General features: G+C 45.9%; 1 protein-coding gene across 2 annotated transcripts in view; it reads right to left on the bottom strand.

Moving 5' to 3' along the window:
* Mrc2 (mannose receptor C type 2) overlaps positions 1 to 15,895 on the bottom strand; it is a 60,820-nt gene that overhangs the window by 26,194 nt on the left and 18,731 nt on the right. The window lies entirely within an intron of this gene.

Below are 15,895 nucleotides of genomic sequence, written 5' to 3'. Positions count from 1 at the left end.
ACATGGATATCATACACACACATGTACTTCACACACATGTATGCTTCACACACATCCATGTGCTTCATACACATACATGTGCTTCATATGCATACATGTGCTTCATACACATACATGCGCTTCACATACATACATGTGCTTCATACACATACATGTACCTTTAGCTGTGAATTCATTTTCTTCAGTGTCAGTCATCTACTGACAACTGCTGTCCAAAGATATTAAATAGAAAACTTCTAGAAATAAATAATCCTTAAGGTTTTTTGTTTTTTGTTTTTTGTTTTTTGAGACAGAGTATCTCTGTGTAGTCCTGGCTGTCCTGGAACTTGCTCTATAGACTAGGCTAGCCTCAAACTAACAGAAATCTGCTTGTGTCTGCCTCCTGAGTGCTGGGATTAAAGTGTACCACCACTGCCTGGCTAATCCCTAAATTTTAAATAGCTGTCATTAAAGTATTTTTATAATTGTCTTATTTCCTCATCATTATTTTCTTACTATGCCTAATTTATTAATTAAACTTTATCACAGGCGAGTATTTGTAGAAAAATCACATTGTGTTTCAGGCCTGGCATTAACTATGGTTTCAGGCATCCACAGGGGTCTTGGGCTGTCTCCAACCTGAAAGAGAATGACTGCACCTTCCCGAAGACCTTACAAGGCTGGGTGGTGGTGTCTACATTACATACTCAGTTTCAGAGAGTTCATCCTTCTAGATCTTTCTGAACCTCTCCCCTCCTTCTCCTTACACTCCCCATAACTCTTGAATGCCTGGTTTGGTTTTGTTTCTTATTTGTTTGTTTTAAGACATCAAAATTTAGTCAATGAGGCACATTCTTGCATGTATGTATGTACATGCAGGCTCATACACACACACATACATGTATACACATACACATATATACTCACACATACACACATACACACACATACATATACATACACACATGTGTACATACACACACATGCACACATGCACACATGCACACATGCACACACACACACTCCATCCCACCCCTACAATGGTCTCAAATGAATACACAAAATTTAACATGGATTAGTGACAGTCCAGGGATAGGAATAGGGAATAGTTACTTAAAAACATTTTTAAGGGCCGGGCAGTGGTGGCGCACACCTTTAATCCCAGCACTTGGGAGGCAAAGGCAGGCGGATTTCTGAGTTTGAGGCCAGCCTGGTCTACAGAGTGAGTTCCAGAACAGCCAAGGCTACACAGAGAAACCCTGTTTCGAAAAACAAAAAATAAAAAACAAAAACAAAAAACATTTTAAAGGTATTTCTTGGGTAGGAGAAATGGTGAAAATGCTTTAGAATTAAATTATCATGGGAGTATTCTAAAACCCAGTTAACCACATTAGAAGTGGAAAAATGTTATAATATGTGAGTGGTATCTCAAGGGAGAGACAAGAAAGAAAGAAGAAAACAAAAGATAGGAAAGACTGTGGCTTAGAGACATAATATGGCTCACAGTGTCCCCCAGACAGTAAACAAACCCGCGTCTCTCTAACACCCACACTTCACTGCCCTCCTCTTGTGCTCAGGCTACCACTTAGGCACACAACACACACTTATTGCACATTCCAGTCTGATGGTTAGTCTGAAATGCCACTCTGACACAATCTAGAATCAACTGAGAAGAGCCTCAGTGAAGGGCCATCTAGATCAGGCTGGCCTGTGTGAGTGTCTATGGGGAATTATCTTGATTCTGTTAATTTAAATGGGAAGACCTACACAATGTGGGCAGTGCCATTCCCTAGGCAAGGAATCCGGAAGGGCATAAGAGTAGAGAAACCAAGCTTGGTACAGACATGCATTAACAATGTGACAAGTTGCTTCAAGGTCCTGCTGCCCTGACTTCCTTGAAATCATTGATTATAGCCTGGAACTGTGAGCAGAACTTTCCTGTAAGTTGTTTTTGTCGGGGCACTTTATAGCAGCAACAGAAACTATGCTGGCAAGATACTAGCACTCCGGGATAACTTGTGAAGTGCATGGATAAGCTGGGGAAGAGCAAGAACTCTTTCTGACAGAGTTCTCCACTGTAAAATGACTGCAGATATTAAGTTGAATAACTGAGACACAGGCAAAGTGTTTGGTACTGGGTCTGGCACACATTATCTAGTTAGAGGTGGAAGATGAAGAGATTTGACGAGCACAGGCCTGAGGCAGATGAAAGATGGAGCTGCAGTCTCTTCAGCCCAAACCCCCACATTCTGTCTATTCCTGTGCTGTTTTTTTCAACCCTTAGAATGCATCCACCATGAGCAGCCAGAATGACATCCCAAAGGTGTAAACATATTCCAAAAAAAAACTTAATATAATATTGGAGCACTGAAGGCCAAAAGGAAAAGAGATGGCTTCCATGGCATAGGAATTTTTCATGGCAAGATAAATCTCAAAAGCGAAAGTCAAATTCAAGTGATAGTTAAGCATGGTGAAACAGGCCTGTGATCCCAACACTTGGGAGGTGAGGGTGAAAGGACCAGGAATTCAAGGTGGGTCTTGGCCACACATAGTAAGTTCAAGGCCAGCCTGGGCTACAGAAAACCCTATCTATAAAAAAAAAAGAAAGAAAGAAAAAAGAAATCATGTTATAAAATTACACGTAACTTATTAGAGGCAAAGGGTTACTTAGTATAAAGAGAGCTTTCATCAATATTAATAAATATAAGAAAAATATCATTAGCCAAAAAATACAGAATACCCAGGATATAATTCACAGAACTCAAAATGGTTAACAAGCTGAAGGGCCCAAGTGAGGATGCCTCAATCCCACTTGGGAGGGAGAAGAAAGCAATCATGGGGGAGGTGGGGGAGGAGGGAGGGACCTGAGTGGGAAGGGGGACAGGGAGGAGAAGAGGGGAATACCATCAGGTATAGGTGGGGGAACAGGACTGAAGCCCTGAGGGCCAGCAGAAAGAATGGTAGCAGGTAACTTTGGGAGGTAGGGGGACCCTCTAAAATGTACCAGAGACTCTCAGGACACAAAGGGAGGGACCTTAGATGAAATGTCCTACAGTGGGAAGAGGGAGCTTGTAGAGTTCACCTCCAGCAGAAAAACGGAGCATCAAGTGATCAAGCGGATGGATGGGGCTGCCATCTCACAGTCAAAAACTCTGACCCAGAATTGTTCCTGTCTGAAAGAACTGCTGGGTCAAAAATGGAGAAGAGCCTGAGGAAAAAGAGGTTCAGTGACAGGCCCAAAGTGGGATCCAGCTCAGGGGGAGGCCCCAAGGCCTGACACTATTACTGATGCTATGGTGTGCTCGCAAAAAGGGGCCTATCATGACCTCAGTCTGGAACACACAACAAGCAACTGAAAGAGTCAGATGCAGATATTTACACCCAACTGATGGACAAAAGCAGGTGACCCCTGTGGTTGAATTAGGGAAAGGCTGGAAGAAGCTGAGGAGGAGGGAGACCCTATAGGATGGCCAGCAGTCTCAATTAACCTGAACCCCTGAGATCTCTCAGACACTGACCCACCAACCAGGCAGCATACACCAGCTGATATGAGGCCCCCAACACATATACAGCAGAGGACTGCTGGGTCTTGACTCAGTGAGAGAAGATACACCTAACCCTCAAGAGACTGGAGGCCTCAGGGAGTGGGGAGGTCTGGTGGGATGGGGTGGGGTGGGGACATCCTCTTGGAGACAGGTGGGTGGGGGAGGAGGTATGGGATATGGAATAGTCAGAGGGCGGACTGAGAGGGTGATAAAGACTAGATTGTAAAAAAAGTTAAAAAATTAAAAAAAGTATGATAGCATATTTAGACAAATTAAAGGAACTTACAACAAACTAAAAAGAGAAAAATATTAATAATGCACCATAAAACTAAATATATCCAAAGAAAGCTAAACATGTGAAATATAATTGGCTTTTAAAGATTGAAATAAAAGGCTGGAATATACCTCAGTGGAAAAGTGCTTGCTCACGTGAGCAAGGTCCTGGGTTAAACTGCCTGCACCGTACGTTCATACAGAGAAAGTGAAAAGCTCAGCAGATGATTCAGTTTGTACTGTTTGCCATGTAAACACACATGGACACACACACACACATGTGCACGCATGCGCTCATGCGCACACACAGGAAGGATAACTCATAGGAATAAAGAAAAAAAGAAGCAATCGCTCACTTAAATTTCTTCAAAAGCAATTCATCATTTTTCAAATAAAATTCAAGCTCCTTGCTATGGGTCACTAAGTCCTACCGTGCTGGATGGTTTAATGTCAACTTGACACAAGCTAAGGTAGTCTGAGAGGAGGGAACCTCAACTGAGAAAACACCTTCATAAGATCACTGTAGGCAAGCCTGGAGGGCAATCTCTTAATTAGTGATTAATGAGAAAGGGCTCAGCCCTTTGCAGTCCTTTCTATGAGAAAGCAGGCTGACCAAGCCATGAAGAGCAAGCCAGTAAGCAGCACCCCTCCACGGCCTCTGCATCAGCTCCTGTCTGAAGGTTCCTGCCCTCTTCGAGTTCCTGTCCTGACTTCCTCCAGTGATGAACACTGACGTGGAAGCCTAAGACAAATACACTTTTGCTCCCCAAGTTGCCAAGCCTTAACTAAGATGATCTCCGTGTTTAAAACCACATAAACATCTGAGTGGTGACTCTCCTAACACGGAAGCCATACTGCCCGCTTGAGTTCAGATCACGCTCCGAACTCCTTGCCCCGTTTAGTTTCCAGTCTCAAGGCCTTTGCCCTGTTTCCTCCACCTGACAATTCACATTTGAGAAGACAATTTTTTTTATATCTTCAGAGACCATCTCTGATCTCCCAATAAACCATAGTTAGTCTCCATTTTATATAATTTTCCTTGCAATACTTACTTTTGATTTCCCCCCTCCATGTGAGTTATCTGTGAACTTCATGCCTACCTTATCTGGTAATTTTTATTATCTACTAGACAATGTGGCTAGTATCCACCAATTTTTTTTTAGATTTATTTATTTAATGTGTATGCATGTGTGCCTGAGTGTATGTATGAATATCACATGTATGCAATACCTAAGAATACCACAAAAGGATGCCGGATCCCCGAGAGATAGAGTTACACATGGTTGTGAGCTGCCATGTGGGTGCTGGGAACCAAGCCTGAGTCCTCTGGAAGAGCAACAAGTACTCTTAACAGCTGAGCTATGTCTCCAGCCCCTGTGTCTACTAAGTTTTATTACAGAGCAGATATCATGGGTGTTCTATTGCACGTTGGGCCTTGTAGATGGTGTGCTATAGAGAATATAAAGTTTTTGAATCTTCCTATAAAGAACCTCAAGTTCTGTTTTAGCAGACAGTCACATTCACGGCAGACCGCTTGGATCCTGTGGAAGCTGGGTTTCAGGCTTTGTCATGCCTTGAGTCTTAGGGTGTACCCGTATCCTTCATCTCAATCTTGAGGTGAGGCTGTACTGGGATTTTAGAAGAAAAATGAAGATGATGTCCAGGCTCCTCTGACTTGCAGAACTTGTATTTGTTTTGAACTCAGTCCAGGAAACAAGTAAACTTCTCCCTCCAGCTGCTGCTCCTGACTGAACTTGGGGACCTGGAGCCTTTCCCTGCATATGTACAACTTAGGGACCACTGATGCTCTGAAGAGGTCTGTTGAAAGAAATGCTATGATTGCTTCCTTTTTAGAACTTTCCATGTTGACTTTTAGTGTTTTTTGAAACCCCAAACTCCTGTCTCCACTTTCTGCAGCCCCGATCAGCCCCTCAAGCTGGGCAGTGTGCTCAGGGTTGCTCAACATGCCACGCACCTAATTTTCTTTCCTTTTTAAGAATACAGTTTCTTTTTATTCACTTTTTTTGTTATGTTTTAAAATTCACACACACATACTGTGTTGGTGTGTGTGTGTACATGTGTGCATGACATGCAGGGACTCAGTTCTCTCCTTCCACTGTTTGGATCCTGGGAATTGAACCCAGATCACCAGGCTTGGCGGCAGACTTTGCCAGCTAAGTCATCTATCTTACCCATCTTCCTTTTGTTTTTCACATATTTTTCCCTCTCTACATCTGTCCAGTTTTAGTTGTTCTCCAATGCCTTCAGACCATCAGATATTGTATTTTATTCTTAGTCTCTAAGCATTCTTGGTTATAGTTAGACTTGAATAAGCTAGCCTGCCATTTCTAGAACCAGAATTTATTCTACATGCTCTGTCTATTTCTTGTCTTTCCTCCTGCTTCTAAGCTCCTGTGGCTTCTCCATCACTGTGCTCCTAGCTTGTATGGCCCTGACACATAGCAGTGCTTAGGAGATGCTGGGTAACAAGTGTGTACATAAATGAATAAATCTGATATCTAATGCAACCAATTGGCTTGCCGTTCTGTTCCCCATCCAAACTGCTATATTGGTTTTTCTAATACATAGTGTCACAAACTCCTGTCAAAATACCATGGTGGGAGTTCTGGTAGAGCCCTGTTCCTTTATCCTCACAGTACAGAAGGTGTGTCTCTTTGTGTGAGGGGAGAGAGGGTCCTCTCTGGCAAGATGCACAGGAGCTTCCCAAAGTACCACCTGGGTGGCTGCCACAGGTAAACTTCCTATATTGGGTCCCCTACCCTTAATCTGCTCCTTCCTTTCTCCTACAGTCTGAATATTTACACCCCTCTCCAAACATCTATTTTGAAATCTTAACCCTGGAGGTGATGGTGTTAGGGTGTGGGCCTCTGGGAAGTGCTGAAGTTATTAGAATCATAACATTAATTCATAGGATTCATGCCCTTATAAAAGACTTCCAAGGGTCAGGGCTAGGGGTGTGGCTCTGTTGGTAGAATGCTCGCTTAGCTCCCTTGACAAAGACCTGGGTTCAATCCTCAGTACCACACAAACCAAGCAGGGTGGGTGTGTGCCTGTAATCCCACCACCACCAATCAGGAGGTGGGAGTAGGGGCATTAGTTCAAGGTCATCTTTGGCTACATAATGTTGTTCAAAGCCAATCAGAGCTAAGTGAGTCTCCCCACCCTTCCAACCTATGAGGTAATAGTGTGGGAGGAGTTAGCTTCACCAGACACTGAAACTCTTGACTCCTCCATCTATGGCTTCTTAGCCTCCACATCCAGGATCAAGTAAATTCCTCCTGTTTATAACCCTCCTAATTGTGATATTTTGTGATGAAATCACCTTCAAATCACCCTCTGTTTCTGGAGTAGTGAAATATAACCTGGTCCAGGACTTGTTCCAGACCTACACAATCTTCCTTTAAGGTTGAGTACCTTTGTGTGAGTCCAAGTACCTGTGTGTGCATGTGCTAGGATGTACGCACATATCAGTATGTGGGTCCATACGAGTCCATGGGCCATGTCCGGAGGCCAGCATGCTGCTTTACTGGTCTCTGCTCCTTGAGACAAAGTCTCTTACTGAACCAGCTAGGCTGGGAACCAACAAGACCAGGTAATCCTCCTGTCTCTCTGTGTACCACATAGCACTGGGGTTATGATACACACACACACACACACACACAACTTTCTGTTTGTTTTTTTTAATTCATGGACACAGGAGATTGAACTCAGGACCTCACACTTACACAGAAACCACTGTTACTCACTGAACCACAACCCCCAAGTTCGCTATTTTTTTCTCTAAAATTCCACTCCAGGAAAGACAGCAGCAGCAAATGAAAGTGAACATGGCTGGGACCCGAAAAGAGACAAAACATTGCTTGTTTTTATTCATTTTTTTCAGAGATAGGACTGGACAATAAGTCTCAAAACTTCTGGCTGGTGTGGGCTCCCAGAGGTACAGTATCTTTCATTCCCAGCCAGATGCTAACATGTCTACCAGCCCAATCCCAATCAGACTTAAGTTGCAATAGTACATGTCCAATGGAAGTACCAAAAGAGTCCATACTGGCTGGCAAAGGCCACTCCAGGTCCCTTTCACTTGATAGTAGAGAAAACCGAAACCCAGAGAAGAGGCTGGGACGCCCAACCACACAGTGCCTTTCAAGACCTGCATTCCCTCCTATCCCGTGAGACAAGCTGCAGGCCTCCTATGACCACCCTAGTCCTGGGTTCAGATTCACCTAATTTCTTGGAGCACTTTCCTCAGTACACAGAACACTCAGGCAAGATGGACCCCAGGGAAATTCCCAGCACCCACCACCGTCACTGCTCTCTTGGGATTTGTAATCCAGTTAGAGAAAGACAATAACTTTGAACAAACAACGCCTTCAAATTCCAAATGTCTGGCTAGGTGTATGAGAGAGATCTGTTGCCTTCTCGGGGTCAGAAAGCCAGCTCAGGGCAGAGCTCTGAAGACTCTAGGGATCTGGAGGTAGAGGGCAGGAATGCAGTTCATGAGCTACTGTGTTAGCGATTGAAAATGGGTCCTGGGTGAGGAGCAAAGACCTGAGGAGAGCTAGAGAGCAAAGAAAAAGGCCGAGAGAGTTCCTGGAGGTGGCTCTCAGAGACTTGGCCAAGCCAAGGGCTCTCGGCGAGGGAGCACAAGGGGACACAGCCTTGGTAGAGCAGAAACTGTCAATCAGGGAAGCAAGGATGCGCAGACTTGCTGAGAACTGCTCCTAGTTCTTTGAATCTGTGCCCTCATCAAGCTCCTATGGAACAGGAGGGGACTCAAGGTGCAGAGGCCTAATGTCCCCAAGGGGCCCCTCCAGCCTCACTCATACCCAAGCACACCCACACGCTTGGGAGTAAGGATGCCAGTGCAGAGTATAAAAACGCCCACCCCAGACTTCAGCCTCCTGCCCTTATTAGGATCTCAGAGTGTCCTGCCCAGCACAAAGTGACCACCTGTATTTTTGCTGGTAACCATCTCATGCCTGGGACAGTGCTAGCTGTCAGGTCGCAGCTCCATATGGACATATGAATGAAGAAGTAAGTGAAACCCCTCGGGGACCTGTACACTGGGCATTGGCTGGGTGTGAGTCATACATCTATTTAACAAATGTTTGTTAGGAATTTCAGGATCAGGGATATAGCTGTATTGTAAGTGGCTCAGCAAGTACACGGCCCTGTGTTCAATTGCCAGCAACACACACGCACGCACACACGCGCGCACACGCACACACATATGCACATACACACACACATACACACGCGCGCGTGCACGCACGCGCACACACACACGGCACCCAGTGTTCACGTACTTGAGACATACAAGCATATCCATCCCCATGGAGTCACATACTTATTATCCCAGCCCTTGGGAAGGCAGGAGGAGGTCTTCAACTACACAGCAAGCTGGAGGACAGCCTAAGCTACACAAGACCTGGTTTAAAAACAAAAACAGAGACAGGGAAGAGGAAGAAATTTCACAAATGCCAGGCCTGGTGCCAGGCCTTGAGGCCCCAGTGACAGATCCCAGTCCTCATCACGGTGTGCTGACTGAGGTGGTAGGGATGGTGGCAGTCCTTGGCCTCAATGAGCTGTCTGCCTGGTGACTTCTCTTTTCTTCTCCCTCCTCTTTCCCCCTCCCACCCCTCCTCTTTCTGTATAAACAATGAGCCATGGCTCTGGGGATGGACACAAGGCTCATGTTTGACCGCTGACAGTACCCAAGCCCCTTGGCCACTCTGATGTGACTGACACACAACTCAGACCAGACCAGTCAGTCCAAGCATTCTCTTAGAATAAAGAAAGTTTTCTTTCTGCAGAGATTTCTAGATGGAAGCTGCCAAAGCCAAGTTTCCTATCCTGAAGGAGAAACAGCTAAATACTAGAAGACCAGGCGCCTCCCAGTGTCTCTGGGCATCCAGTCTCCATCCCTGGGCTCCTGTGGCTCTCCCAGACTCTGTCCTCCATGTTGTGAATCACCCAGGATCATGTCCTTTTTTTTCTTTCTGCTGTTTTGGGGGACTTAAACCCAGGGCTTTACACTGAGCCAGTGCTCTGCCACTGAGTCACACCCCCAATTTGTGTTGCGCTTGTCTGCTTTATGCTTCTGTTTTTCTGGTAATCGAAGGAATCCTTGGGACTGGAGCCCGCCTCAACACTCTCCTTACTCTCCAGGAAGCTGACGCTCCAAGATCCCTCTGCCTTTGCTGGACCTGTTCCTTGGTTCTGCGGGTGGCATGGGGATCCTTTCAGAGGAGGCTGGACCCCCTTGCATTCTCCTGACCACCGTTCTGGCTGCAACCCCCACCCGCCAATCTTCTTATCCCTTGTTGATGATAACCCTGTACAAAGCGCTTTCCTAGGTACTGCAGGGAGATTAAACATGAGTGAGATGACAGGGCCTTTGCCCTCGAGCTGTTTATAGAGAAGCTGAAGAGATGAACATCCTTAAGCAATCCTTGCAAACGTTACAAGTCACACATCAACATGTGCAAGCCAGTCATCCCCAATTTAGGCTGCATGGGTGGAAGGAAGGTTTTGGATGGAGAGGGGCTTCCCAGGTCACCAGAGTACTGCCTAAGCAGTGGTCTACCCTTTCCACATCTCAGATGTCCGGGCTGTCACCACGGAAATGTATTCCTATGCACAGAGAGTGGGTTTTAAAGCAATGTGCCCTGATTGAAGAGATGCCTGTCTTCTCAAAGTCACCCCCACTCTGCTGGCATCCCCGGGTGGAAAGACAGGTTTTATTTCTCCACAGAAACCTCCTCGCTGCCCCTGCAGCTTACCAGATTCCTCCAGAGCAGACTGGGCCAGAGGTCAGAGCCCTTGGCTAATCTGCTGCTCTCTGTGACAAGCTGAAGACATCGTTGCTGAAGGAAGCGGTTGAGAAGCTAATTCTAGCACAGCGCCTGGCATGCAGCAGACTCAGGAAATCGCTGTCGAACAAAAGGCATGTGCAACGAAACCCTGAAGGCTCGAGCAGAGAGGCGAGGACAGGAGGGTGTTCCAAGCTGGGGAACCGCAGGCGCAAAGGCCAGACACTGGAATCTGAAACTGGGGGCTCCGGCCACCATCTGCCTTAGCTCTTGGAGAGCTGGTGATTTTAGGGGGTGGGAGGGAGAGCTGACCTAAAAGAAGGCATTGCAGGGTGGCTTTCAGCCCTTCGGCATCTCTCTTATTAGTCCCCTCTCCGGGTCACACAGAGGGAGAGGTGAAGGGGTCATTCCAGGAAGAGCCAGAGCCTCACCACAGGGCTGCCAGCCAAGAGAAGCAGCTGTTTCCAATTGCCCTTAAGGTCAAGTCTGGAAATGTCCTTGAGTCAGCAGAAGCTGCCAGCTCCACTTTGCTAAGGGGCCAACCCAGGGACCCAGGAATTCACACATTCCCTCTGCTAGATTGTGTCCATATACTTGTAGACACAGTGATCCCTGGCTAGGGGGTAGAGCCATCCTTCCCCTCAAGGCACACAGTCCTACCCTACTGCACCCTACCGAAACGCTGAGGTGGGTTTCCCTCTCTCCCCTTCCTCCTGCTCAGCAGCACTCAGGTCATGCCTATCCAAACCGCTCGCCGCCCCCTGCTTCAAGTGCTTATACCTAAACCTCTGCCCACACCACAGGCTGCTCTGCCCTTCGGTGTACCATCCCTTGCTCCAGTCACTATGGGATGGATTTCTCTCTCATTCTTTTCCAGACATGTCCTTCCTTCTGGTTTAACATGTGGGTTAACAAGTGTGCTATCCAATGCCTCACGAGAATAAGCGTAGGGGTGAGATTCTCGTCTCCCTATTAAATGCAAGAGACCTTGCTGGAGACTGTGGAAAGCCTGGATTTGTGTGCTTTCCAGTTTCCAGGGGATCTGCAAGTCCTGGTCCAGGGAAGGGTCTTGGCGGGGCTTGGACCCTGGGGTTTTCTGGGAACACAAACCTTCACCATCCTGGCTCTCTCCCTTGCTGTTGGGACTACTGGATCTTAGCCAAGCATAGTGGCAAATGTCTGCAATCTCAGCACTCAGGAGGCTTGAAGCAGGATGACTGGTACTTAGAGGCCAGCCTGGGCCACAAAGTAAGACCCTGTTCTAAGACATACACAAAGGCTGGATCAGTGGATCACTCAATGCTCTTCCATAGGACCAGAATTCACTTGCCAGCGGCCATGTAAGGCTCTCAAACAGCCTGGAACTCCAGCTCCAGGGTATCTGATACTCTCTTCTGGTCTCCAAGGGTACCTACATACATGCACACACACACACACACACACACATACACACATACACATACACACATACACACACACACGATTGTATTAAAAAACAAACAAACAAGCAAACAAACTCCCCCCCCCCAAAAAAAAGAAAAAACCTTTAAAAGGCAAACACAAATGGAGCTCAGTCTGCCCGCCCTGATGGCTTTTGTCTTCTCACAACCAAGTACCAGAGTGCTTTTCAGACTATCCCTTCCCAGGCTTCCATGACGAAGACCAGAGCCACCTAGAGTCCACAAAAGTGGCAGAGGGACCCCAGAGACTTTCTTTGCTACCCTCTGGGTCAGCTCTTTCACTAGCACCCAGACCTCCGTCCCCAAGCATCTCAGGAGCCCACTACACACGCAAGAGCCTGGCTCAGGCCCCTGTCCGGGGCGCCCTGGTATCTGTGCCCAGCTCGCCCAGCCCTCTCCCCAGAGGCCGTCTGCAAGCCCACAGCCAAAATAAACAGCCCAACAGCCACTTCCTTCCCGATGAAGGCACTTGCACAACCACGGATACTGTGACGGCAGGAAATGGTTTTCTAGGCCAGCACAGTCCAACCCCATTGCCCTGGGCCAAACTTGGAATCTAGACCCGGACACGCGTGGGCGGTACACATCCACACCAAAGCGCTGCCCTCGGCAACCTTGCTAGGATCTGCCCCCAACAACAGCCAATACTTTATTAAGGCAGGTCCCCAAGGCTCCTGCGAGCCATCAGGGTGTGGGAGGAAGCTATGAACATATTATTCCTGAACATCACTTATATCTGGGTCCCAGCCTCTATGCCAGGTTAGACACCCACATAACTGATGGGGGAATGAATGGCTGAGTGAACGTATTTGGAGACATCCATACAAATGTGAGGAAAGCAGCATTCTTTTAAATTTAATTTTGACTTTGGAAGGGAGCAGCAAGGACTGAAATACTAGAAATATTATTTTTGCTCTTACAGGGATGGTGTTTAGAGGCACTGACTTGACATATGGTGGTAAGCTTTCCTCTAATACAGACTCTAACAAAACGAGGCTGACTCAAAGCTGTGGTAACAGGATCCCTTGTTGAGGAGTGGAAAAATCATTGTAGAAGTGTTGAAGCACAAGCAGAGAGTCAGAAAATAAAATTAATATGAAACTTTTTTTTAAGTAATAAAAACCAAGGCTTGTTCTATGAAAAAAATATTAGAAATATGAGAAGCCTCCTCCTGCTTACCGTAGCACCAACAGAAATAAAGCTCTCCTTTGGGCCATCCTGTGGTTTTCAGTTGTCCATGGAATTCTAAATAAACATTTTAGGGGATCTAGAGAGATGGCTCAGTGGTTAAGAGCAATTGCTGCTGGAAAGTGGTGACACAGGCCTTTAATCCCAGCACTCGGGAGGTAGAGGCAGGCGGATCTCTGTATTGAGTCCAGCCTGGTCTACAGAACAAGTTCCAGAAAAGCCAGGATTACACAGAGAAACTCTGTCACAATAGACTAAAAACCAAAAACAAACCAAACAGCAACAACAACAAAACCCAGCATGTCCTGCTTTTTTGCAGAGGACCTGGGTTCTGTTCCCAGCACCTATGTCAGGTGGCTCAGAAGCCCTTGTAACTCTAACTCAAGGAGATCTGACACTGAGGATACTCACATAAACATGAACATACAAGCTCAACACTCTCATGTCAATAGCTTTTAAAAAAGAGAGAGAGAAATTTAGATACACATCCAGAGACAGAAGAAATATATAGTTATACTGAAACACAATGACGTGTTACTGAGAGATTTAAGGTTTAAGATATTAACATTCCATTCAACTTCTGGGTAAGAACATTTCAAGTACTACCACTTGAACTTGACAGCAGAATTTCTCAGCTGCCTGCACTGTCTCCATTGGCTGACTGACCCATGAGAGACTGTGCAGTCCCTGGCCTCTCTGAGTCCTTGCTCAGAAGCTTCTGTTGAATGACAGCTGGATGTGAACTGGGAGCTTAGAATTCATTTCATCACTGCCCTCTGGCAAGCAAAGTAGCACACAGCAAAGTTAAATGATTGTCCAGGCCCAGTCCAAACACAGGACGCTTGGCCTTTAAAATGTGTGTGTGTGTGTGTGTGTGTGTGTGTGTGTGTGTGTGTGTATACAGGTGCCCAAATTGGCCAGAGGTGTAAGATACTCCTACAACTAGCATCATAGCACGTGTAAGCTGTCTGAGAGGGGTGCTAAGACTCGGACTCTAGTCCTCTGTAAGAACCTGCTCTTAACTGCTAAGCCATCTCTCCAGCCCTCCAGTCTGTTTGGTTTCCAAGACAGGATTTCTCTGTGTAGCCCAGGCTGTCCTGGAACTCACTCTGTAGACCTGGCTGGCTTTAAACCCAGAGATCGGCCTGCCTCTGCCTCCCAAGTGCTGGGATTAAAGGTATCCATCACTATCACTACCGCCCAGCTTGAATCTTGGCCTTTTGTAATGGGTACGGTAGTTGTTACTGCTTTAACAGTTACTGTGTACAGGTGCTCAGTTGGAGCTCCAATTGGTCTAACTGTGTAAAAACACTAGGTTATAGCCATTTAACTGCTGTTTTGTGATATATCTGTGAGTGTGTGTGATATATATGTATCTGTTGTTGGTGTGTGTGTGTGTGCGTGTGTGCGTGTGTGCGTGTGTGCGTGTGTGTGTGCACATGGTGTGGAAGGCTGAGGAGAAGTGTCTCACCTTATTCCCTTGAGACACAGTCTCCCACTGAACCTGGAGCCAGGCTGGCGACCAGCTATGCTCACACACACTGTCCACTCCCAGGGGCAACAGGGTTACAGGTACTGGGTACAGCCAGTACCTGGATTATTATTTAATAATATATAATATTATTATATATTAATAATATAATACATTACATTATATATAATATATAATATAATATATTGTATATTATATATAATATCATATAATATATAATATTATATAATACATTAATATATTATATTGATATAATATATCATATTACATAATATGATATATTATATTAATATATAATATTATTATGATAATCCAATACCTGGATTATTATTTTTTCAAATGTGAGTGCTGGGGATTTGAACTTGGGTCCTCACAATTGTGCAGCAAGCACTCATACCCACTGAGTAATCTGCATAGTCCCCATAAAACATGTGTTCTATAATGAGAATGGAACTTGAGAATCACTACTAATTATATCAGTGCAATACAGAGCAGGGTCGTCTAAGTGAAAGGAGGGTCAGCCTGCATCTGTGGACTGAGACACGGCATGTGGCTGCTCGTCATGCACTTGACGAATTCTGAATCCTTACTTGCATCACTTTCTTGTAAATGCTCATAGCAACCCTGAGAGCTAGGCAAAATTATCATCTCTATTTGATGAATGATGAAACTGAGATGTTTAATGACTATTTTTGTTTGAGACAGACTCTTGCTATGCAGCCCTGACTAATCTTGAAGTCCCAGCAATCCTCCTGCCCCAGCTTTCTAAGTGCTAGATGACAGGCGTGCACCACCATGCTCAGTTTGCTTAGGGTGGAGGCCAGGAAGACTGGCTTCAGCTGAACTTCTGACAGCTCCGGAGGTATTTTAAACTGATAGCTTGTGGGCAAGCTGTGCTTGGCCTTTACTTCATGTGGAGAGAGAAGTGAACCAACATTTAAAACTTGGGAGATTTTTTTATGAACATGTGAATTTCCAGCTTCTATCTGAAGGCTGGTAACAGTGAGCCAGCATGCCTGCCAGGAACCAGGAGCTGAGAGGAGCTGCACATCTGGGGGGTTATTCAGGGTCACTAGCTTCTCTCTCTCTCTCTCTCTCTCTCTCTCTCTCTCTCTCTCTCTCTCT

This window comes from Grammomys surdaster, unplaced genomic scaffold (genome assembly GCF_004785775.1).
Source record: "Grammomys surdaster isolate TR1022 unplaced genomic scaffold, NIH_TR_1.0 371, whole genome shotgun sequence".
NCBI classification, from domain to species: domain Eukaryota; kingdom Metazoa; phylum Chordata; class Mammalia; order Rodentia; family Muridae; genus Grammomys; species Grammomys surdaster.
The sequence above is the reverse complement of the archived record's forward strand: the minus strand, read 5'-3'. Positions and strand labels throughout refer to the sequence as shown.